This window comes from Ambystoma mexicanum, chromosome 1q (genome assembly GCF_040938575.1).
Source record: "Ambystoma mexicanum isolate Mex_15411 chromosome 1q, UKY_AmexF1_1, whole genome shotgun sequence".
In the NCBI taxonomy this organism is placed as follows: Eukaryota; Metazoa; Chordata; class Amphibia; order Caudata; family Ambystomatidae; genus Ambystoma; species Ambystoma mexicanum.
In genome coordinates this window covers 791,983,306-792,008,998 of record NC_090922.1, presented here as the reverse complement: position 1 = coordinate 792,008,998, position 25,693 = coordinate 791,983,306, and positions in this window count along the sequence as shown.

The window sequence follows — 25,693 nt, the reverse complement described above, 5'->3', positions numbered from 1 at the left end:
CTGGATGCTCTGGCGAGTTCGTCCTTAATTTCCTCCTTAAGGCCTCGCCGAAATATGGCAAATTGTGCCTGTTCAGACCACCCAGCACCCAAAGCCAATCTCTTGAATTCTGATATGTACGATAGAACATCCGATGACTCTTGTCGGATATCCAACAGGTCCTCGCAGGCGGTGAAAGTCAGTTCGGGTCTCTCAAAGGTTTGTTTCAACAGGGTCTGAAAACCAGCAAAATCATGTAAAATGGGATTAGCCCCGGTAACCAGCGGAGTGACCCATGCCAGGGCATTGCCGGTCATGTTCGAAATCATGAACCCGATCTTTGTCTGGTCGGTGGCAAACAGCCGGGGCCTGAAAGTAAAATATACTAAGCAGGCCTCCAAAAACTCTTTGACCTTTTTAGGAGTTCCATCGAACTTCCCTGCCGAAAGAGCCATGACAGGAAGTTCTGGGGATTGTGGTTCGCGGGCAGTAATCATCTGTTTCAAGACTACATTCTCTGCCTTAACAGTTTGTAACTCTTGGGAGATTCCCTGAATGGCCTTCCATAATTCTTGTATCTGCTCTTCTGCCGACATCTCTTGGCGTTGCAATCTGTCCTGTTTGGCCGATTCCGCTAACTCCCGTTCCTCCCCACTCTCCTCACCTGATTCAAAGTCCTCAGGTTGCAGTTGCCTGTGAGAGAGATAGTCCTTCTCCTTTTTGTGTTGAAAGTATCTGTCTCGAGAGGAAGCCACAGTGAGTGCTAAAGTATAGCAAACCTGGGGCCCCCTTCCCGAGACCAGACAGTACGAAGGGAAAAAGCCTGTTCAGGCAGAAAAAACCCTCCGAGGAGTGCAGCGGTTTGAGAGGATCTGGAGCAAGCAGTTGTAGTGGAGTTGTAGTGGAGTTCTTGAGGCAGTTAGCTGATGGGAGCAGGCGAAGCCGGACATCCAAAGCAAAGAAGGATCCAGAGAGAAAGAGAGCCACCGGAAAGGGTACCAGCAGAGAAAACAACTCCGGAGCAACAGGAACCAGGGCGGCTGAAAGACAGCGCAGCCGAAAGGTAAGGCGGGCGTGGAGAACAGCGCACCGTAGAGCTGAGAAAAGAGGCGAGGCGAGGGAAGGAAGAGAGAGAGAGAGGTAGTCCGGAGAAGGCGGACCGAAAGTACAGATAAGTGACCGAGGTGGTCAAGGCTGGAAAACTAGCGTGTAAACCCAAAGGAGCAAGCTAGCGCAGCAAAGGGGGTTGCAACGCGGCGATCGCTGGGAGAGGAGGAAAGAAATACTACCAGCGGCGCCATGTTGGAAAACCACTAGACCGTAGGGTGAGTAACAGAGAAATCACGTAGCGGAACCTCCGCATGCCCTTCCAGCGCGTAACCGCCAACGCGGATACAAACGCCAAACAGGACGGCGAATGACACCAAGCTCAAAAGCAGTTATTTCTTAAAGCGCTGCGTTCATGTCTTCCTTTAACAATTGTTACAAGTTGGTTGGGGTTCCCTGGTCTTGGCGCAGACGACAGACCACACGGTCCACCCCCACAACCAGTTGCCCTTGTAGTTTCTTAATTGGTTCTTTTAACTGGTTTCTTATTTGGCTTCTTTCTTGCGCAAGCTTTTTGTCAAAATATTCACTGGTAGGCGATTTGCTTTTTTTGTCACCCCGTTTCATATATTCGATTTTGTTGACTTCCACAAGTAGGCTCTTTCTCCTTTAAACAGGTTTTCCTGATCAAGCTTTTGCTCACACTGCACTGCTCCCTCCTCTTCTGCTGTTTTCTAAGAGTTCTTTATCGAGTTCTTGCTTGTAATAATACTCTTGTTAGCTAGTTTGCAGCTGGTCAATTGCTGGCATCACATTTGCTTATTCTCTCATTGTCTCTAGATCAGAGACTTTCGACAATATGCCGGTTGCACGCGAACACTCTGTTACAATATCAAAAGCTTTCATCAGCAACTTTCATTCCCTCGTGTACCAGGCTTCTTGCATTTACTTGAAACTCACTGGTCGCCTTGCTGGATATCACGGCTTATCCGCTTACACAGCTTCTTACACCTGAAGTCAGGGTCTTACCTCCTGCCCCTCAGACACTCCTGGGTTGCCTTCCCTGCTTAGGAGAATGAGCACTGCTCTTCCACAATGACGAGACCGACCCGTCACATGTTTCCCTTCTTCCGACCACGTAGGCTCCCTGGAGACACGGCTCCCTCACCACACTTCCCAAAACTGCTTTACTCTGCAACTTTTCACCATCTCGGTGCTCTGCTCTCCACAGGCACATAACGGGCTGGACTGGACTTCCTGCTGCTCTCGCCTGACAAATTTCCTTCTGCTATATGCTCCACCTTTTATACACTTGAACCCTGTCAAGGGGTTTAAGGTGTGAGTCCTTGGCCACTTTTGCCTGGCCATAGTTAACCCAATGAATGGCACAAGCCTGACCTTCATTTCTGTATTTCTCCAAATCCCATTTCTTCATCTCAGTACTAGAGTGTTTTTTTTCTATGGGAAGTGTGCATTCCTTTTCAAGTCTTCTTCCTCTTCTCAGTACTTTGGGGGTCTCATGGGGTAGAATAGGACATGAGCGGAAGTAGCACATGAAGGCTGAGGGAAGGCAGGGTATGTCATTATTAGGAAAGGGGGTTACCATGTCTTGCCATCATGCGCTTTCCTCTTCTTCTTAGAATTTGATGGATTGTGATTTACAGTCCGAAGTGTATGTCCCTCATGATGATTGTTCTCCATTTTTCCCACTCCCAGAATGTTTTCTGTGATAGGGAGTAGATATTATTCCCAGCAGTTTTGTTCTCACCCTAGCATTTGAACATGGTCCGTGATAGGAAGGTGATATCACTCCACTTTGCCTGTTTCTGACCCCTGCATTTTGTAAGAGTGAAGGAGGGCAGATGGCACAGGATTGGCAATAACCTTTAAACTTAGGGGGAAGGTCGGGTAGGTTGTCATCCTGACATAGGGAATACTGCATCTCACCCATCATCATTCTCCCCAATCCCCAAGGATCCTCCACTCAGGTAATCCTCCCTCATAGATCCACCCCCAGGGTCAAGATCCGGTAGCCTTGTCTCTCTCTCTCTCTCTCGGTTATCTGAGAGGAGGTCCTAAAAGGGATAAATGTAAGAATGCGCTCCGATCAGATTTCTCACAACTCATTAAAGGAATCAGCGAGGGATCCTAGCATTCTCAGTGTCCCAAACCAAGTCTGTTTGGTTTGTAGCTGAAGACTGCGATGGGAGGCAGACCTAGTTCTCCACTGTCAAGCCATCTGAGAAAGTGTAACGCTTACCTGAAACTCTGCGGGGACACCACTCCACTTAACTACTTCTTTCTTCTCAGGGTGCGTTGCTTCTCTCTCTATAACTGGACTTATCACCAAGCCCAGGAAGAGTCTAAGAAAAAATGCAAGGAGTCAATTCCCAGGAGGTTCGCTACATAGCTGAGAGGAATTTTAAATCTCTCAAAAATCCTTTTTCTAAAATCTAAATAACTCCTATTTCCCTTACCTTATGTTATGGTATGGTGGGCTATCCATCCTGCTTCTATGCAGGGGCGCATGTTTGTAGATGGGGAATTCAGAGCACAAAGGAGAGAAAGGTCTCTCGGTCACGGGGGGGAAAGGAGGTTGCTGAGAGTGAGTGCGTCAGGAAAGGGAAAATCCTAGTGCGATTGAGATGCTGCAAGGAAGAATTGCTGAGGAGAGAACACCTTGTAACAGTAAGCGGATGTTCTGCTGACACTGTTCCGAACTGAGGAAGCCCTTCCTATAAATCTCTAAAATGATGATCGAATAAGGGATAACACAAGGTGCTTATGTATGTAACTACTTCAGACTTGTACACTCTGGGAGGGACAGCAGAGAAAATAATCCTTAACCAAGGAAATGCTATCACCACACGGAAATTCTTCGGTAACTGCAGAGCAATTGGAATATTACCTTGCTGCTGGAAGTGGGAAGCTATGCGTTCACCTACTACAAACTTGCAGATGAAAAAACTACGTGACAAACAAAACCAGTGTGTGCAGAAAAGTATCTCGGGTACATTCGTGAGGCGCCAAGCATCGTGACTGAACACGCAGGTTATGAGGAAAAGTTTGTCATGAAAACGAGTGAATGTACACAATAAACAGAACGCGCAACACAAGCGCTTCTGGCAACCATAAAAGCTTTTAACACACCAAGGTACTTGCGGTTATGCTGAGGTAGGAGACAAAACACACGGAGCTGTATTTCTCTCAGAACACCTCACAAACGCCAATGCCGAGGAAAAAAAACAGGATGGGCAGGAGACTGGGCATCGAGGCAAAATGAAAAGGGATTAAATAACAGAAACAGTGGATAAACTACGGCGGAGACTAAGGACAGGATCAGGGAATTCTTCTGACTGAAAAGTAGAATAGTTTGCTGTGGACAATCTTAGAGTCCAGGATGGCCATGACTTCATACTCAAGCTGATTATTCTCCACTTCCACAGGAGCTGAGCTTCTTGGAGTCGTGTATTAGGGTGAACTGGTTTTAAAAGGGATACATGAAATACGGAGTGTATTTTCATGTTTCTTGGAAGGGTTAGCTTCATGGCCACTGGATTAATTATTTTCTCAATGGCAAAGGGCCCTAAGAATCGTGGAAGAAATTTTCGTGATCCTTTCAAGGCTAAGTTTCGAGTGGCTAACCACACCAATTCCCCCACCTTGTAATCTGGAGCACTACATCTTTTGCTGTCTGCAAACTTTTTCTGAGATTCTTTAGCCAGGGATAATTGATTCCTTGCTTGAGCTATGGTAGTGGTGATCCTTTCGTGCAGAGATTTCACTGCAGGCATTTCCAGTGGTTCAGGAGGATCATAACTTGAAGTACGTGGATGCCGATCATGCAGGGTGTAAAAAGGACTCAACCCCGTGGAGGCATGCACAGAGTTATTATATGCATATTCTGCTATCCACAAAACATTTAACCAGGTTTCTTCAAGTTGATGTAGCATACATCTGAGGTACTGCTCCAGAGTTTGATTAGTTCGCTCGGTTTGGCCATCGGTCTGGGGATGGTGACTGGTGGATAATCGTACATCTATCTTTTTGGTAATTCGCAAAATTTTTTCCAAAATTTGGAAACAAATTGGCTTCCTCGATCAGAAACAACAATAGTAGGGAAGCCGTGCAGTTTCACTATATTTTCCAAAAAGGTCTTAGCCAAGACTGAAGCTGAAGGTAATCCTTTCAGAGCTAAAAAATGCGCCATTTTTTAGAATAAATCCACCACAACCAAAATGGTATCAAAACCTTCACAATTCGTTAGGTCGGTAATGAAATCCATTGAAATGGTGTGCCAGGGGGCAGGTGGTACTTCCAACAGCTGAAGAAGTTCGGCAGGTCTTTTCTTTTGGGTCTTATTTTGGGCACAATTTCCACAAGTTTTTAAATACTGAATGACGTCTTTTCTCCAAGTAGGCCACCAAGACGATCTCTTGACCTTATTCAAGGTTTTGGTGATTCCGGGATGACCTTCCAGCAGGGCTCCGTGATAGTTTGCAATCACTTGCTCTTGCAGTTTGAGTGAGGGCAAGTACAGACGTTCTTGAAAAAAGGGTAAACCATCCTGAACCGTAAAATGTTCTCCTCTTGACTCCCACCTCATCAATTTTTCCTGAGAGATGCTGGTTCTTATCTCATTTCGTAGCTCTTCAAAGGTTGAGTCTGTGGTATCCATGACTCCGAGTACCTTCTCCCCAGAAATTATCTCCACAGGATTCACAGGCACGTAAGATTCTTCCCCTTTTCCAATACGGGACAAGGCATCCGCCTTCCCATTTCGCACTCCTGGTCTGAAGGTAATGATGAAGTCATATTCAGCAAAAAAGAGGGCCCATCGTAATTGCCTTGAGGAGTGGGCCTTAGCAGAGCGTAAATATTGCAAGTTTCGATGGTCCGTGAAAATGGTCACAGTATGCCTTGCGCCGAGTAAATGATGCCTCCATTCCTGCAATGCGCATTTAATAGCCAAAAGTTCTTTATCAGTAATTGTATAGTTCAATTCTGCAGCGGAGAACTTCTTTGATCAAAAGGCCACTGGATGCAGCTCTTGGGTGTCAGGATCACGCTGAGACAGTACAGCTCCCATGGCCACGTTCGAGGCGTCAAGTCTCCACCACAAATGGAAGGTCTGGTCTCGGATGTTGCAGAACTGATGCCGCCGTAAACCGCTCCTTTAGTTTCTTGAAAGCCTCATCAGCTTCTTCTGTCCAATGAAATTATCGATTTTTTCTAAGCAATGAGGTGATGGGATGAACCAAGCGAGAGAAATCGGAAACAAATTGTCTATAAAAATTTGCAAACCCGAGGAAGCTCTGGATTCCTTTGACCGAAGTAGGAGCAGGCCAAGAAAGGATAGCATCGACCTTTCTGTTGTCCATCTTGATTCCACTTGCCGACAGAATGAAACCCAAAAATTCGACTTCAGGGACATGGAACTGACATTTCTCCAACTTTACATACAGAGAGTTTTCCTCCAAAGTTTGAAGCACTGACTTAACATCCCTTACATGATCTGACAGGTTTGCGGAGAAGATCAAAATATCATCCACATAAACCACAACACAGATGTCCAATAATTCTCTAAAGATGTCATTCATGAAGGACTGAAAAGCCGCAGGAGCATTGCAAAGCCCAAAGGGCATCATTTGGTACTCGAAGAGACCGAACCGCGTTCGAAAGGCGGTTTTCCACTCCTCACCTTTCTTAATGCATATGAGATGATAAGCACCTCTAAGATCAAGCTTTGTGAATATTCGTGCCTGTTTCACCTGATCCAGCAAGGTTGAAATAAGGGGAAGAGGATAACGGTTCTTTACAGTAACCTGATTCAGTGCTCTGTAGTCAATACAGGTCCTCAAGTCGCCCTCCTTCTTGGGCACAAAAAAAAGGTGATGCCACCGGCGACTTGGATGGCCTGATAAAACCATTAGCTAGGTATTTATCCAGATAGGATCTCAGATTAACACTTTCTTTTTCGGTGAGGGCATAAATTCTGCTGCACGGAAGCTGGGCTCCAGGAATGAGGTCAATTTGACAGTCATATGGTCTGTGTGGGGGTAACACTTCTGCTTGCTCTTCTTCTTGAAATATACTCTGAAACCTTTGATATTCTCCTGGTAATTACCCCACAAGACCTAAGGTGGATTCGACAATTGCTTCAGACTGATCTGTGACTTCGGAACCTTCTGCTGAAAAACACAAACTCTTACAATTGGAAGAAAAGGTCAAGGTTCGAGAACACCAATCAATTAATGGGTTGTGCTTTTCCAGCCAGGGTATTCCCAAAATGATTTGAAATTGAGGGGCTTGAATAAGGTCAAACGAGATCCTCTCCTTGTGTCCTTCCTGGCTAAGCATAACTAGGGGGTTAGTGCACTGCGTAACGGGCCTGACACCAATGGAGTACCATCCACCCAGAAACATTCTCAGCTTCTAACTTACTCCTTAAGGGGATTCCCAATTTGTTAGCCAGCTTCAGATCCATATAATTGCCAATTGCACCACGGTCAATGTATGCCATCAATGCATGCCTTTCGGTGGGAGGCTCTTGACCAAAAAGGACGATAGGAAACACGAAGTGTGAGGTCACTGCAACCTTTTTTATGCTCGACAAGCGGACCTCTAGACTTGTCGGGCACTGGAGTTTTCCGCCATCTGTTCTTTTTTGTCCTGATTAACACCTCCGAGCAGGCTTCACTGGGCAATATTTCAAAAAATGGCCAGCCTTGCCACAATACAAACACAACTGCTGTTGCCGCCTCTTTTCTCTCTCTGCTTGGGAGATAGGGCCTCGAATTCCGCCCAACTGCATAGGTTCCGGATGGGCATCCCCTCCTGACTTAACCATTGGTTCTCTGGTATGGACTAAAAATGGTCTATTGTCTTGACAAGCTCGATCTGTTCTTCGGTCCTGAAGACGATGATCCAACTGAATAGTCAAATCTATAAATTCTGCAATGCCTTCAGGCGGATTCACGACTTGGGCCAAAACGTCCTTCAACTCACTGCGCAGACCACGATAGAACAGGGTTGTTCTTTTTTCCGTAGGCCAATTTGTTTCGGCCACCAACCTATTAAAGGTAGCCACATATGCAAGTAAGTCTTGATTGCCCTGTTTTAGTGACAGCAACTCATTGTCTAATGCCTGTCCTTGTGTGTGACGAGCAAACAGCTTCTATAACTCTCGTTGGAATTCAGCAAAGTTCTGTAACACTGGATCATTCCTGTTGACTAAGGGAATGGACCAATCTGCCGCATATCCACCCAGATAAGACAACACAAATGCTACCTTGGATTGGTCATTTGGGAACACACCAGGTCTACACAAAAAATGCAATCTGCACTGATTCAAAAACACTGCGAACCTTTTAGGGTCCCCGGTAAAACACTCTGGAGGGGCCAATGGTATGTTTCCTGGAACAACTACTTGGACTTTAACCGCTTGCGAAGTAGAGGTGGAAACCTGAGCATTACCTTGGGGTAAGGGGACCTGCCCTGCCTTATTCTGTAACAATTGACGAGCAATTTCTTCAGTCGTTTCTCTATTAATTCCAAGTTCTCTCCTAAGAGCACTGGTCTCAGACCGGGCTGCATGGACTTCTGCCCTTAGTTCTCCCAAAAGTTGAGTTAGTTGGTCTACCTCGGAAGTTCCCATGATGTCCAGGCAGAGTATTTTTCAGTAGGGCTTCGCGTTCTGTAACGCTTACCTGAAACTCTGCGGGGACACCACTCCACTTAACTACCTCTTTCTTCTCAGGGTGCGTTGCTTCTCTCTCTCTCTCTAACTAGACTTATCACCAAGCCCACTAAGAGTCTAAGAAAAAATGCAAGGAGTCAATTCCCAGGAGGTTCGCTACATAGCTGAGAGGAATTTTAATTCTCTCAAAAATCCTTTTTCTAAAATCTAAATAACTCCTAATTCCCTTACCTTATGTTATGGTATGGTGGGCTATCCATCCTGCTTCTATGCAGGGGCGCATGTTCTGTAGATTGGGAATTCAGAGCACAAAGGAGAGAAAGGTCTCTCGGTCATGGGGGGGGGAAGGAGGTTGCTGAGAGTGAGTGCGTCAGGAAAGGAAAAATCCTAGTGCGATTGAGATGCTGCAAGGAAGAATTGCTGAGGAGAGCACACTTTGTAACAGTAAGCGGGTGTTCTGCTGACACTGTTCCGAACTGAGGAAGCCCTTCCTATAAATCTCTAAAATGATGATCGAATAAGGGATAACACAAGGTGCTTATGTATGTAACTACTTCAGACTTGTACACTCTGGAAGGGACAGGAGAGAAAATAATCCTTAACCAAGGAAATGCTATCATCACACGGAAATTCTTCGGTAACTGCAGAGCCAATTGGAATACTACCTTGCTATTGGAAGTGGGAAGCTATGCGTTCACCTACTACAAACTTGCAGATGAAAAAACTACGTGACAAACAAAACCAGTGTGTGCAGAAAAGTATCTCGGGTACATTCGTGAGGCGCCAAGCCTCGTGACTGAACACGCAGGTTATGAGGAAAAGTTTGTCATGAAAACGAGTGAATGTACACAATAAACACAACGCGCAACACAAGCGCTTCTGGCAACCATAAAAGCTTTTAACACACCAAGGTACTTGCGGTTATGCTGAGATAGGAGAGAAAACACACGTAGCTGAATTTCTCTCAGAACACCTCACAAACGCCAATGCCGAGGAAAAAAAACAGGATGGGCAGGAGACTGGGCATTGAGGCAAAATGAAAAGGGATTAAATAACAGAAACAGTGGATAAACTACGGCGGAGAATAAGGACAGGATCAGGGAATTCTTCTGACTGAAAATCCGGACCGCGGTAAGCGTCACTGCGAAGGCAAAGACGCGAAGCACGGAACGAAAAGGGGGAGGGGCTTAAATACTATGGAAGCTGCTGCAACTAGACCGCTGTCTCATATTAAGGTGCATGCTCAGACAGCCATGTTACAAGATGAGGAAGTGTTTTTTGATTCAGCTAACCCGCTATGTTCTGTCTACCCTTGGACCAGGAATTGTAGGCAACTAACCAGGAAACCTTGGAGATCTTTTTAAGAGGGAAACCCGTGGTCATGACAGAAAGCCGCTCCCCGGGGTTATGATCAAGCTCAGTTGGTCAACTTGTCAACTAACTGCTGACTCGCCCTAGTTTTGGCAGAGGCTCCATTTTCTGTGCTTGCACAAAGACAATGTCCATTCACACTTTCACTTTGACATAAAAAGCATACAGTCGTCACTCAGTGGACGATTAAAGCTGGCAGCTGATACCTGTTCACCCGCCCTCCCCCTTTTTCTATCTGCCCCCTCATCCACAGATCTCCCTGACAAGAGTTCATATCTTCCAACTAGATATGTGCCACCACACGTAGGTAATAGCAGTATAGGTCTATAGGAGGCACAATTAGTGGGGTATTTCCCGGGCTTCAGGATTAGCGTAATCATGGCTTCACCATAGAAGGAGGGAGGAAGCCTTGCTCTAAAGCATCTTGCCACACTTTCAACAAGTGCAGGGCCACTTTAGGACCAACCTCTTTAAAATAAATGCAGCCGTTAGACCAACAGATAATGAGTCTTTGGAGGTGGGGAGTGCTGCAATGGCATTCATTATATATTTTGCCATGATTGGGCTATTTAGGAGTATAAGCCGCTCTGATTTAGCTTGCGCACTGTTATATAGCGTATGTATGCTTTGAGTTCCATAGGGAATTGTGTATCCCTCCCAGAATACAGTGTCTTGCATTAAGTATGAAACGTATTCACTATGTCACTCAGAACTGACATGAGTGTCCCTTCATCATTCAATATGGTCGTTATGTTTGTAGGCCCTCATTCAGAACACAACTGTCCTGCTAGGAGGTAGCCAGATCTTCTGCCCTCTCTATATTTGGGGGATCTGTATCTTGCCAGAAACTAATTTCACCTCCTGAGCTGCCAGTGATTTCATTCTGGAATTGGTCCAGTTTAACTTTTAGGGATGCAGGCAGGATGTTATTGTCGGACCTGATCCATTTAAATCTCAAGTCATCTGATCTCTACCTCAAGTTCCATCAAACTCCTCCTTATGGCCTTGACTCCATTCTCTATGCCTATATAGCACAAAGATAAACGTTGAATGCCTCCGAGTGTGAGGAATCTGAGGGCATCCTCACTTCTTTCCCCAAGATATCCTCCTCTCAGGTGGCCTAGGAAAGGCCACCACTCTTGAATCCTGGCCCTGGGGGTGGATATGCGAGGGAGGACTACTTGGGTGGAGGAGACTTGGGGAGAGGAGATGAGGTACCCTTGGATGAGACATGGTATCCCCTTTTCCCTGCATAGATGTCCCCTCAATCCCCCAGACCATTGTGGGCTTTCGTAGATCAGACTCCTGTTCTCCCATCGACTTTACTGAAAAGCCTAAAGTAATACAATCAAAGGCATTCACACCTCTCCATGTAATATCCTTTCTTTTAATGTACAAGTCACAAATCTATTAAAGACACTCTACTTAAACCCTTTGCTAATTGTGACTTGTCTCCCAGCAGCACTGAAACCAAGAAGAGGACCGATGTGAAAGAAATTGTGAATGACAACAAGCGGTGTAGTCTTTTGACGTATATGATTGGCCCAAGACTCCTTCCTGCATGGAGGAGGGAGTTTAAAAGCATTACAGCTGAGACAGTAGACGAGAGAGAAAGAGGCAAAAGAGGTTGTCTTGAGAAGCACAGAAAGAAGTACGGAGAAGAGCGTGAATGAAAGTTCCAGGGAAGAAGCTCTGGTGGCGAGAAGGCACCTTCCCGATGTGCAGGTGGTATAGAAAGCATGAGATGGTGCAGCAACCGAGTGGGGCTTGTTGGCAGTCTGAGGCAGAGCTTGGAAAGCTGTTCGGCACTGAGCAAAGGTACAGGGAGCGTTGGAGAGACTACCAAACGCTCACAGGTGCAGTACCATTCACTGCAGCCTACCAGAGTTCTGAAGTAAGCAGAGTGGAAGCAGTGGAAGACGCTGTACGCCCGAGGGAACCAGCGTGAACAGACCGCAAGTGGAGACTGTTTTCTGGAAAGCCGCAGAATGTGGAAAACAGACCTTTGAGTCCACCTGGGTGAAAAGGGGGCCCCAGACAAAGTGGATGGGTGGTTTAGTCCAAGAGACATTTAATTGTGAGTACCTGAATTTAATATAAAGAAACCAATATGAAAAGTAATCAATCTGATGAAAATTGGAAATATGAAAAGTAATCAATCTGATGAAATTTGAGAATATGAAAAGTAATAATTCTGATGAAAAGTGAACATTGCCAAGAGCCAAAGAATAATTGTGTAAATAAGCAAGCATTGCCAAGAGTTGAAAAAAGCAAGCATTGCCAAGAGTCATGAATAATGACGTGAAAGAATTATAACAGTAACAAAACCTGTATGCAAGAGAAACCTGGCAAAAGGGGCACCAGGTGCTTTGATTAACAAACCTGAAGCAGAGAATACATTTCCTAGCAGGAGAGTGTGCTGGGAAGCTTATGTTGGCTTGTGCAAAAGAACCCTAGCTGAGTTTCCTAGCAGGAAAGTGTACTGGAAAGCCTATGTTGGTCTTGCAAGTGAAAGGTACTAAGTGAATGATGAGCAAATTAGCAATAATAAAGCTTGAAGGGAACTTGGAAAGATACTGAGTCAAGCCTTGCTGTGAAGCTGGAACTGTGGCAAAATGCCTATGAAACAGATCCATGTAAGGTGTGTCGGTTGCATGACCTGTGATGGGTGGACTGTGTAGTCCGACAACTGCGCCTAGACCAAATACACCCTCCTAAGGAAAGCTACTTTGTGATTTAATGAAAGAGAACTTGCATGAGCTCAGATTGATGAACTGAACATTATAAGTTAGTGAAAGGTAACCGAACCTAATGAGCTGGGAAATATCCCAAGGAGTTGTGTTATTTTTGAACATTCGAAGACTTGAAAGCCTGAGGAAGGGAATCCCTCGTTTGAACGTAAACTATTTGAACCTTGGGGAAGGGAAACCCCCTTTCCACATAAGAGCTGGACAAACCTCTGAACTTTTAGTTGAACACTTTCTATTTGATGCTGACATCCCTACACATTGTATGCAATTAGATGTGAGGGCAAGGATAGGTTTTGGACACAGACAGACATTTACTTTGGACTTCCTGACACAGACTATCATTAGCTTCATTTAGGTAGGGAAATCCCACCTTAGCATAGGGCAAGTGAGGTATTTCTTCAACCCCTTTTTTAGTTAATAAAAGTTTGTATGCCAACATTCTATTCAGTTGTCTGTGTCTGCTTCATGATGCAGTCACACCAGATAGTAGACATCAGGGGGACATAGCCGATTTTAGTTTAGAAAAAGGTCATAACGACCACTTTGATGTCACTTTTAAACGCTACATCGACAGTACATGCGATTTTAACACGCCAGAGAAGTTGCTCAATCAAATTCTCCTCATGAAGAAATGTCCACAATATGGGTTTTGTACTGATAGAGTCCTATGGAGAAGAGTACACAACCAAGACCTATATAAACAGTCCAGTCCCGATTAAGATACATTAAATCCGTGACTGCATATCATGGACCGAAGAGTCAAATGAATATTCCTAATCACTTTGATGGAGGGACCCTCACAGGTCTAAAAGCTCAAGATCTTCCATTCCCTTCTGCATTTCCCGTGCAGACAATGAAAGCGGTCTAGGAGCCCTCCTGGGTCTTCGTAGGGAGGTGCTTAAATTGGTGTTGAAATCTTCGGCCCATATAAACTGGGTATGAAGATATTTAAAACATTTACCAAGCAGTAGATTATGAAATGTAGAGTAATCAATATTCGGGGCGTATCTACTGACAATGGTCATGTTAGGGTGAGCAAGTGTGCCTGTAACTATCACATAATGGCCTCTGGATCTTGCTCATGACTATGTACTTTGAATCTAAGGAACTTATGAATTAAGGTGACGACTCCACACGAATTAGAAGAAAATGATGTATAAAATCTGGAGGAGCCCTAGAGTTTAGCAAGGGACTCATTGTCCGGAGGTGTGTTTATCGCTGAAGGATTATTTATTCCCATTGCCATTCACAGTAAGCTTGTACCCTGTGGGCCTTTATAGGCTTATTGAGACCCCTAACATTCCAGCTTCATAACATACATACATTCAGGAGGGGGGAATTGGAGCATCTCATTAGCAGTGGTTTAGTGAGGGCCACAGTGTGATTTTAGTTCCACTAAAGAGGCTGCATGTTGTGGATAACCCTGTGATGTGATATGAAGTAATTTCACGTTTTGCCCTGCTCTCTGGGAGCCAAGCCCCTTCCTCCCCAACCCCATTGCCAGACCACAACACGCAGTGATAATACCAACCAATGCCATCAAACCAACCCAAACATCAAACTTGAGCAACTGCTCGAGGGCAACTTCGAGTCACTCATTCATTCACCCCCACTTTGAGGGGGTCTGGAGGGGCAGGGGGGGCAAGCTCCAGAAATGTCAATTCTTGACAAAGAAGGACTTCAGTGTTATAAAACATTAAGCATATGCTGGAGTACTGTACTCCATTGGGCATCCTTGTGATAGAGTCAAAGATGCAATGAAAGAGAAGAGTCCAACCGTTATGGCGTGTGGACATTGGGGACAGTGTTTACTCGACTTACATCATTCAATTATACCCTTCCGCCAAGGTGTAGAGGGTGTATTCCCATATTCTTCTCCCGGATCGTGCTCAACTCACGGGGTCTGGTATTTCAAAAGGCTGGGAGGGAGTCCAGAAAAGAGTGTGTTTCCTTTTGGGCCAGTAACCAAGTGTGGTTTATTGTTGTGAATGATATAAAGCTTGGACGGGTACAATATTGCATATTTCAAGCCTTTGGCCCTCAATTTGAGCTTTACATTGGTGAATCATAGTCGGGCCTTTTGAATAGAGGATGTAAAGTCTGGGTAAAGGAGATTCTAGCTTCTTGATATTTTAGTTTGCCCAATTTGCGGGCTCGTCTAGAATCAGATCTCAATGTCTGTAGTTCGACAAGGTCGAGCATTTGGACCAGCTACTCAGTGTGATCTCTCCACCAAGAACTGTGTAGATAATGGGTGTGGGCAGGGGCTCACAGAGCACTTCCCTAATGAACATCTCCATAAAGATGTCTATGTTACTCGCTGGAATAGGTTCAGGTATGCTGACCACCTGTAGAATATTCCTTCATGACCTCGACTCAAGATCTTCATTCTTGGCTTGGAGCCCGTTCACCTCCTGCAGTGCTCTTATGAAGTGGCTCACCTCTGAACTGCTGTCTTTCAGGATCCCTAATCGATGCTCCAACTCAGATTTACATCCCCTTTCCTTCTTAATCCTTTGTTGAATTTGCTGTTAAGTGAATGAAGCCCAATTTCAATTGGGTAAGGATGATGGACAGTTTGGACTGGTCCCCACTCTTTGCATTGACCAGAGCCTCAGGCATCGAGGATTCCAAGGCCACCACTGGCCCATTATATTTTCTTTCTGAAATCCTCTTGTAGGGGTGAGACTTCTGTCTGGGTGCAGCAGGGAGGTCATTATTTGAAAAGGACAATTTTGATTGTCTCTTGTTGCTTTTGACCATTTGAAAGACTAGGCCCGGTGGCTCCAATTACCTACATACGGTTAAGCTCTGTTGATCTCTTCTAGTGTGTTACCCTTAGGGCAGGAGCATTTTAAATGGGACCAGGCATGCACAACAACCTCAGCCAATTTGCTTATAGGTGTGAGATGTTGGGGCTAACTAGTTGGGAACAGGAGCTGGGAGCAGTTCTGGCCATTATGTGGCATCCCAACTGGACGTTGATTGCATAGAAGGGATTGTGACAAATTGTGAGATTCAGTCACTTCTCCCAAGGTGGAGCCTTTCCCTGTGAGGTTAAAGAGAGGTAAGCCTGCTACAGGATATCTTCCCTAGGGGTAGGGGCAAGCAGGACCTCACTGGGAGAGATTCCCCCGTTGGGAACAAGGACTCCTATTCCTCTAAGGAACTCCTTGAGTTACTCACTCTAAGACGATCAACAGCCTGAAGTCTTAAAAAGGGCCAAGAAGATTGAACCACTGTTTGTTATTGGGACCTAAAGTTTATAAATCAGACTTGAGAAATAGATGGTATTGGTATTGTGAAGAAGAAGAACGAAGGAGTAATTCCGACTACTCTAGAATGGACAATACTGGGAAAAGGAACAATGAGCGAGTGATGCGATTACTCAGTGTAAAGAGAAAGAGGACTATAATCCTCCGCTGGGGAGGGCCCAGCCAACTGGCATAAAAAGATAAGGAGAAATCCAGAAGCTTCAAACAGTTAATCGAATCCAGGAGGTCCTTTGTCTGGTGAAGGCAACCAGCTGGTGTGCAAGGTAAGCACCAGGAGAGCTGGTAGAAGGAGAAGCAAGGGGAAGGAAACCCCAACAAATAGTGCCAGTCATGAGTGGTGACATGAACCCTAGAACGGTGGACTGCGCAGTCTGCAAACTGCGCTGAGACCGCTGTGACTGGGGCTCCGCAAAGTGAATGTCGAGGAACTGAGAGAGTCGAAGAGAACAGGGAAGCCACCCTGACCAGAAGAAGAGGAGTTCCCGCCCTGAGAGCAGGCCTGGTGATGCCAAACCCCTGGAGAGAAGGTACCAGGGACTGCAGGAGACCCGGGAGGGATTTAGAAGATGATGAGTGCTAGAATCATACTAGTGCCAGTAATACTGATGTGAGAAGACCAAGTATGGATCATTACTGGCGCGCTCATACATGTCCAAGTAATAGTGACGCGAGAAGGTCAAGGTGTGGATCATTATGGCACAACCATACTTGTCCCAGTAATATTGAGGTGAGAAGGTCAAGTGTGGAATATTACTGGTACAGTCCCATCCGTCCCAGTAGTAAACTGGAAATTAAAGGTGAATGATTACTGGACCAAGCATACTCATCCTTGTACACTTAAAGGAGAAGAACTGAGTACGAATCATCCTTGACACAATCATACTTGTTCCAGTGACAGCAGGAAATATAAACCAAGTGATTATATGTGTTTGGAAAAAACATAGACTTTGTGATAAGTGAGAGTGGAAAGATATTGAGAAGGTGGACAAGAGTGTTGTTGGCTGGCTCAGCGAGGAAAGGAATTGGGCACTGTATCCACAAGGCATAAAGAATATACTGAATGAAGAGGAAATGTATTTCATGAAAGGAAATCCCAGTGTTAAAGTCAGTGTTAAAGTCAAACTTTATGAACTGATCAAAGTAGTGATGAGAGAAACTATTTAAAGATTTACTATTTTAGTGACTTTTGCTAAGTGCAGGAAGAGTTGGAAAACCCTGTTCCATAACTTTTTGAACTGATGAAAGTAGTGATCAGAAACTATTTAAAGATGAGCTATTGAAATGACATTTGCTAAGAGCATAGTACAGGAGAAGTGAGTCATTCTCCTGTACCCTCGTCATTTTGGAATAGTGGTAGGGGCAGATTAACGTTGGACAGAGGACAGTAATCATTTTTGGAGACTCAACATCGACAGATGAACACCTGAGTTAGTTTCTGTTAGGTAGGAATAACACCTAGCTTAGGGACAGTGAAGAGTTACTTAATTTTGTCATTAAAATTCCTGCATTAAGTCTCTCCTTCTTCTGACTTGCCACAGGATCTTCAAAGTAAACCAAACAGGGATTCACCATCGAGTTTAAAACCGTATGGAGCATAACTGTTAGATGCAACCCACCTTCTTTCTCTCCTGGATCTCACCTGCATGATCATGTGTCCCCATAGAAACCTCTTGATTGATCTCGACTTCCAAGAAATGAGTGGAGCATTACTACTGAAGGTAACCACTATGTCGATCGTAGCTACCCCCAGGTTGCCAGTCGTTTGTAGGTGAGAGTCGCGCGACCAGGCATGGCCCTGTGGTTCCCACGCCAATGCATGCCATGGCTCTCAGGGTCTCCTGGGGGAAAGGCCTCCTGTGGTCTGCGCTCCTCTCTGGTAGGAGGGTGCCGAGGAAGAAGAGTATGTCCCTTCCAGCGGACCCACCAGGCTCACCGGCCTCACATCAGGGGAGGATCAGGACCTCCGGTGTATTCTGTGCGGTCTCCAAGATGGGGGAAAGTTTTCCCACATTTGTAGCCTCTGGGGACAGCCAGGCCTCCCTGCACAGTCCTGTGTTTCCTGCACCATTATCTGTGGCGGTGGCCAAATCCCCCACACTGTCAGGCTTCAGCGCTACCTCTCCCTTTTCCTCACCCGAGTCCTCAGAAGTTAGGTCCTTAAGAGCAGCCTTAGCCCTTAGACGGATCTCCTTCTTGGTGGAAGCCTTGACCTTGGGTGACCGGACCTTCCGCTCGTGCAAATAAGGTCTGGCCCCTCCGGAGGCCACCTTGACAGAGATGTAAACCTGCCCTTGGGGAATCCCGAGGGGGCCAGCCTCAACTCACAGGGAAAAAGCGGAAGGCAGAAAAAACCCTTGAGATCTTGTTGGTAGGAGGTGGTGGTGTAAGGATATTCCGGAACCAATGTACTGCAGGAGAACCCTCCCGTCAGCCGAGTTGCCCAAAGAAAACTCGGTATATGGCTGAGAGTTGCTGGATAGAGGGTGCAGGTAGAGTGGAGGAGGAATATCCACTACAAAACAAGAAGAACTGAAAGGACAAAAACAGAAGAACCTGATACAGATAAAAGAGCAACAAGAAGCGAGAGATAGTACACTGAATGCAGGTAAGTCCCGAACGGAAGAAAGGATATAAACAGAGAACGGACAGGTACAAGGAAACGGAAGGAAAGTAGCTCAGTCAAGATGCAGAAAATATAGCGGAAAGCAGGATAAGTAGGGAAGTGTTAAGAGAGGAATGGCCAGCCGCTGCAGTTAAGTAAGTAAGAATAAGTAGGAGGAGCCAAGTGGAGCCGCAAGTGGCCGATGCCGATCGCAGGCGGCGGAGTGCGGAAAGGCGATAGAGCGCCAAAGCGAGAGGTAAGCAACCCAACACCAGAAACCGAAGCAGAGAAAAATAAACACGCGAAAGGCAGGAGCGGACAGACGAGGAACAAAAAAGGCACAAGAGGAGCTAGCAAGTAATCACAGAACAATATGACTACGAGAAGTCAAGGAGAGGGCTAGAGTACAACAGGAGCAATCAGAGCATCAACGTGAAAGAACACAGATATAACGCACCAAACCGGGGGGCAGAGTCGGAACTTATAGGTGACTCCGCCATGTTAGGTGAGGACTAGAGCAAACAGTGGAGCACGCTAGTGCCTCCAATCATTCCAAATCTTCCACCCGCGGTTCCTGACACACACGGCCACAGCACGTAGGAGCAGGAATGAGGTGGGTCAGCGCAGAATAGTGGAACAGGTCACCGTCCTCAGCCTTACCAGGATCACCAACCATTCAAGGGTAATTATCGGGCCTCCGGTGTACGCTGCATGGTTTCAGGTTTCTGTATCAATGTCCCCACCAAAAATTTGAATCCGGGTAATCTTACTGGTCCACCCCAGCAGTTCCTCCGATTCTGAGTAATCAGGACTCTGTAGCCTGCACCAATCAGCTCCCTCCTTCCACCCCTTTGTTCATATCCATCTTGGACGCAAGCTCGCAGGCATTCCCTACAGCTTCATTTTGTAATGACAAGTTACAGTTTATGAAACGTTTCCTAAGGCTCACAATGGCTTACTCTAGTAATAAAAGCTTCAAAACACGCTGCAGTGGCATCCTTGTATTTTGATGAAAAGTTACAGTTTATGAAACGCTTCATGAAGCTCACATTAGCCTCGTCTTTTAAGGAAAAGGGACAGCCTAATTTACTAAATGCTTCAAAAGGCTTGTGAAGGCATCATGAAGTAGACACAGACAACTTAGTAGAATTTTGGGATACAACCTTTTATTAACCAAAGATTGGGGTTGGAAAAAGGCCTAGCTTTTTGCGCCTAGAAACACTTGTGTACAGGTGCGTTATAAATACCACATCATATCATATCATACCTTGCCCTATGCTGTGGTGGGTTTTCCCTACCTAATTGAAACTAATGATAGTCTGTGTCAGGAAGTCCAAAGCAAATGTCTGTCTGTGTCCAGCACCTATACTTGCACTCACATCTAACTGCATACAATGTATAGGGATGTCAGCATCAAATGAAAAGTGTTCAAATAAAAGTTCAGAGCTTCTTCCAGTTCTGGATGGAAAAGGGGTTTTCCTTCCCCAAAGTCCAAGTAGTTCACGTTATCGGATAGGGGTTCCCTTACCCATGCTTTCAAGTCTCTCAAAGTTCTCAAACAAAACAATCTTCTGGATCTCTCAATGTTCCAAACTACATAAGTCCCGGGGATTCTCCCCAGCTCTTCTGGTTTAGTCACCTTTCACACAGTTATAGAGTTCAATTCTTTGATTCAATCACAAAAGTGGCTTCGTATTAGGTGGATGCATTTGGTCTGGGTGCAGTTGTTGGACCACACGGTCCACCCATTACAAGTCACAGAACCGGTACACCTTACTTGGCTTGGTTTCAAATACATTATGCCACCGTTTCAGCGTTTCAATGAGGCTTGACTTAATGTTCATTCACATATCCTTGATACTCAGTTCCATCTTGCTTTATCACCATTCACTTGTAGCTTTTGCTTGCAAAGACCAGTATAAGCTGCAGGTACACTCTCCTGCTTGGAAACTCATTCTCTGTTATTGCTCCTTCACACAACTGGTTATAAGCTTCCCAGTACACTCTCCTGCTAAGAAACCTATTCAGTGTTTCTTGCTTTTTGGTAATGCTTATTTGCCTCTTTGCACTGTTCATTACCACCATTCATTCCCTTCAATAATAATTTGCTTCTCTGAAAAATCGTCACGAGTATTAGTAATGCCTATTTGCCTTTTCGCTTCTTGAAAATGTTTATTGCAACCATTAATTCCTTTCATTGATAACTGGGATTTTTTATAATGCCCCCTTTAACAGTACTTAGCTCTCTGGCTTTGGACCTTTATTGTTATGCAATTTTCCACCTTCTGCTGTTTACTTGACATGCCCCGGGGTCCCCTTGCCTTCCGGGCAGCCTCACCGGTTTCCATTAGAGTGTCGGCCGGCTTCTGTATGGTGCTGAAGAAACTCAGTTGGCTCTCTCTGCCTCGTCCTGACAGTTGATTGATTCAGCTGAGCATCTATAATGCTCCTGAATGGTTTGAACTTTCTCCAGGGGTGAGAAGGGCAGAAAAGGTTGATTAGATCCTTTCTTATATCTCAAATTCAAAATAATATTAATACTAGGTGCATAGCAGGTCTCATCATCAATCTAGAGGACTAGTTAGGACTGGGAGAAAGAGGGGATGGAGAGATTTCTCTCTATCCCTACCCGTCTAGTATCCTATCTCTAGTCGGCGCTTGTGTGCTGCCTATCTAAAAATGGATAGAGTAAGGAAAAGAAAACCTCAATAATCTATTTTTAAACTCTTTATTCTCTCTATGTCAATCTGAATCCTAATCTGTTGGCTTTAGTACCAGCTTCTTTGTAGGTGGTTGTGCTTCAGACATGAAAGCCAATTTAGAACCTTACTCGTACAAAATGTTAAAAAATGTCAGCTGGGATGGTTCTCAAACAGTATTTGAAAATGGTTACTCTATTGGCAATACTGAAGGTGAACATGTCCCTGTTAAAATGTGTGCTATAACTCAAGAGCTAAACATTGCTGTGAAGACTTATACCAGGGGACTAGATATTCTAATTTCTAGATGTGCCCTGGTTTCTGATCGGAAATGCAGCAGGACCTTTACTGCTGTCTCACCGTATCTGTCAACCTGGTTTCGGTGGGCTATCTGACTGTTGCCACCTTCTTCTGGACTATCTTTATAAAAAGGTTGTAAGGATTATCTGCATTGAGATATGGCTGTGTTTACATTGGCCATTCTGACTTTGTATACAAAGAACAAAGGTCAAATTGGAACAGTCTCACTTCTTTTGGGTTTGAAGAGACATTCAAACTGTTTGTGTGAAAATTTAAAGGGAACAGTCTCACTATTAGTATCACTAGTTTCATTATTTTATCAACTAATGTATCAACTATTATGGAGCATACACACATTTAGAAGCAGAACACTAACAGGTCACACTTGTGACTGAGATATGAGATGCTGGTTGAGGTGAGTGTGGCTGGTCACATGGAGCGTTCAGACTGTGAACTTCCTATAAGTAAAAGAAGGGGAGACCCGTAAGGTACCAGCTTTGCTACCATTCTTCTGTATGTGGATATATATAGGGATACATTGTGCACACTTCTTAGAACGCCATACTTCTTAGGGCCCCAGGTTCAGTCACCCAAAGATCAGACTCTATTGTTGCCCTAATGATGTACCAATTCAGGTTGGAATGTCTAGTATGCTGTGCAACTTCTTGTGTTGAGGTGTGTAAGGAAGGCATGGTATCAAACAGCAAGACAGACACACCTGACTTTGGAAAAAGTGCTGGACCATTTATGGACCAGCAATCCTCTTGATGTGGGGCTGTTAAAGAGTGTTTGAGCTGTGCCGAAACAATTGACACCTGGTACGAAATTACAATGGGTTAAGCAGAATCCCATGTCTAGAGCGGCGGACAAGTGAAATTTATGAGACCATTATGGTGTTGTTGAAGCAAGGCACAATAAAACCTTCTGTTTCCCCATGTAACACAGTCATCTACCCTTTGAAGAAAGCGAAGGGGTCCAGATGGAGGAAGTTTCAGGATTTGCCCTCTTCAATAATATTGTTGAGGCGGAATTTCCAGTGGTGCCGGATCCTGCTACCATTCTCTGTAATTTCACTACTAGGTCAACCCACTTCATAGTGATTGATTTAAAAAATGCATGTTTCTCTGTCCCGTTGCACCCCCCGATTCTCAGTACCTCACACTGTTTACATTTCGTGGTCAGAGATTCAAGCACACAAGGTTTCCCCAGAGGTACTGTGAATCTCAGAGTGTTTTCAACAGAGTGATTCAAATGGATTTGGGAAATGATGCAGCGACAGTTCCCCTGTGAGCAAGCTTTAGCAGCAGCGGCTTTTGCAATTCAAAGTCTTCAACTATTGCCATGGGTTGCCCGTTGACATTATATGTGGATCATGCCCTCTTTGGGATCTTGGAAAAATCTAAGTCAACTTTGACGATCCAAAGAGTTTTGGTGTATGAAGTTATTCTATCAAATACATCTATACATCTCGTACGGTGTCACCTAGTCAATTCTGCGTCATTTGTAGCCGAGCCAGTGAAACCTGATGACATTGTCCATGTTTGTGAAACATATGAGGGAGAAGAGGAAAAGAGGATGAGTGTTAAGGAGGATGCTTTGGAGGGAGGTGAGGTACATTTTGTTAATGGGTCCTCGACAATCAATCAGGACACTGGTGAGAGACATACAGGTGCAGCTGTTGTGGGTCTTGTAGATGGGGAATACCAGGTCAGACTGAACAAATGGTTGACTTCGCATTACTCCACATAAGTGGTAGAACTAGTGACAATTATGGAGGCACTAGAAATTACTAAGGGGAAGGCAGTCACTATTTATTCTTACTCTGCATATGTAACCTCCACTGTGCATTCAGGTTTATCAAGGTGGCAGAGAAGAGGGTTTCGGAAACTTGACGAGACCCTGTCCAGACTGCTGCACTACTATCCAAACTAATCGAAGCGCTTGCAGTGTCCACAGAGGACCTGCTTGGAAGGAATGGAAGTGGAGGGTAGGAAAGCTCGATGGGAACCCAGAAGCCCAGAAAAGCATACATTTCTGAAAACTAGACAAAACTCTAAGTTCAGGAAGGGGTGATTTGCGCAGGTCAGGCAACAACTATGTACCTGAAATTTCGATAATTAGGGCAAAAACTGGAAAAGTGAGTGAAAAGAAAGTATGCGCTGGACATATTTGGACTGGTAAGGTAATCGTTTCTGGCAATATTGAGAAAAGCAATGCACATTCCCCGACTCATCTAGTTAGGAAATCACACATTGTTGGTAATGTTTCACAAAACAAGCAGTAGCACAAGCCAAAAACTGAGCCATGGTACACAGGATTTTTATGCTGATGGACCAAACAAATGTACTTTGCATTTGAAAATAACAAAAACAAATGTGGTGAAGAATAGCAAGCACACCTTTTTTGAAAGAGCAGATGAAGGCCTTTTGAAGGATAGGTGACTTGTGTAGGTTACAAAAGTGCAGTGTGCCTAAAGCAGCGACTAAATGTAAGTCACCTTTGGGAAATGAAAGGGCTGTGTACCAACGTGCAGTACGACATGTGTGAAAACGTTCTGAAAACCAAGAGAAAACAACAAATGTCCAACCATCCCAGGTTTCCACAAGTGTCCCGACAAAGACGGTACCTCACATGTGTCAGTGCACTGACCGGTGTGCAAAAGGAATAGGATAAACCACTGGTACATCAGACGCCCTGGGGAATACTGGTTTTGGCCGACTGGACAACCCACAGATTTGGGCCTGGGGTACCGCTGCCACCAAAGAAAACGGGGAACCCCATACATTTCTGAAAAGAAGACACCCAGGGAAATCCAAAGAGATCTGACTTTTGCCAATCGTCATAGAATGTATTACCCACAAGGCCTGGCAAACTCCAAAAAGTGGAGAAAAAAAAATGTTCAGACATTTGCCACCAGGAAACCACTGAAACATGCAGACAACAACACATGTCCTACCTTCTCACATTTCTACAGGTGTCCCGATGAAAATGGTACCTCACATGTGTGGGTGCACTTACCTGGGCACAAAGGGAATAGGCTAAACCACTGGTACGTCAAACACCTTGGGGAAGACTGAATTTGGCCATCTGGACAACCCACAGATTTGGGCCTGGGGTGTCACAGCCACCAAGGAAAATGGGGAACCCGATACATTTCTGAAAATAAGTCATCTGGGGAATCAAAGAGGTCTGACTTTCACCAATCGCCCTAGAATTTATTACCCACAAGGCCCGGCAAACTCAATTTGCAGAGATTTGCCATGAGGAAACCCCCGAAACACATCGACAACAGCACATGTCCTGCCATCCCACATTCCAACAGGTGTCCCAACAAAAACAGTACCTCACATGTGTGAGTGCACTTACCTAGGCACAAAGGGAAAAGGCTAAACCACTGGCACGTCAAACGCCTTGGGGAAGACTGGATTTTGCCATCTGGACAACCCACACATTTGGGCACGGGGTGTCACAGCCACCAAAGAAAACGGGAAACCCCATAACTTTCTCAAAAGAAGACAACCAGGTGAATCCAAAGGGGTCTGACAATTGCCAATCGCCCTAGAGTGTATTACCCACAAGGCCTAGCAAACTCAAAAAAAGTGTGAAAAAAAACAATTTCCAGACATTTGCCACGAGAAAACCACTGAAACACACCAGAAACAACACATGTCCTACCTTCCCACGTTTCCACAGGTGTCCCAATGAAAACTGTACCTCACACGTGTCGGTGCACTTACCTGGGTGCAAAGGGAGAAGGCTAAACCACTGGTACACCAAAGGGCATAGGAAGAGGAAATTCTTATGATATTTGATGTTGTGGACAATCCACAGATTTGGGCCTGGGGTGTCGCACCCGCCAATTAAAATGGGGAACCCCATACATTTCCAAAAAGAAGACACCCGGGGGAATCCAAAGAAGTCTGACTTTTGCCAATCACCCTAGAATTTATTACCCACAAGATGCAGAAAAC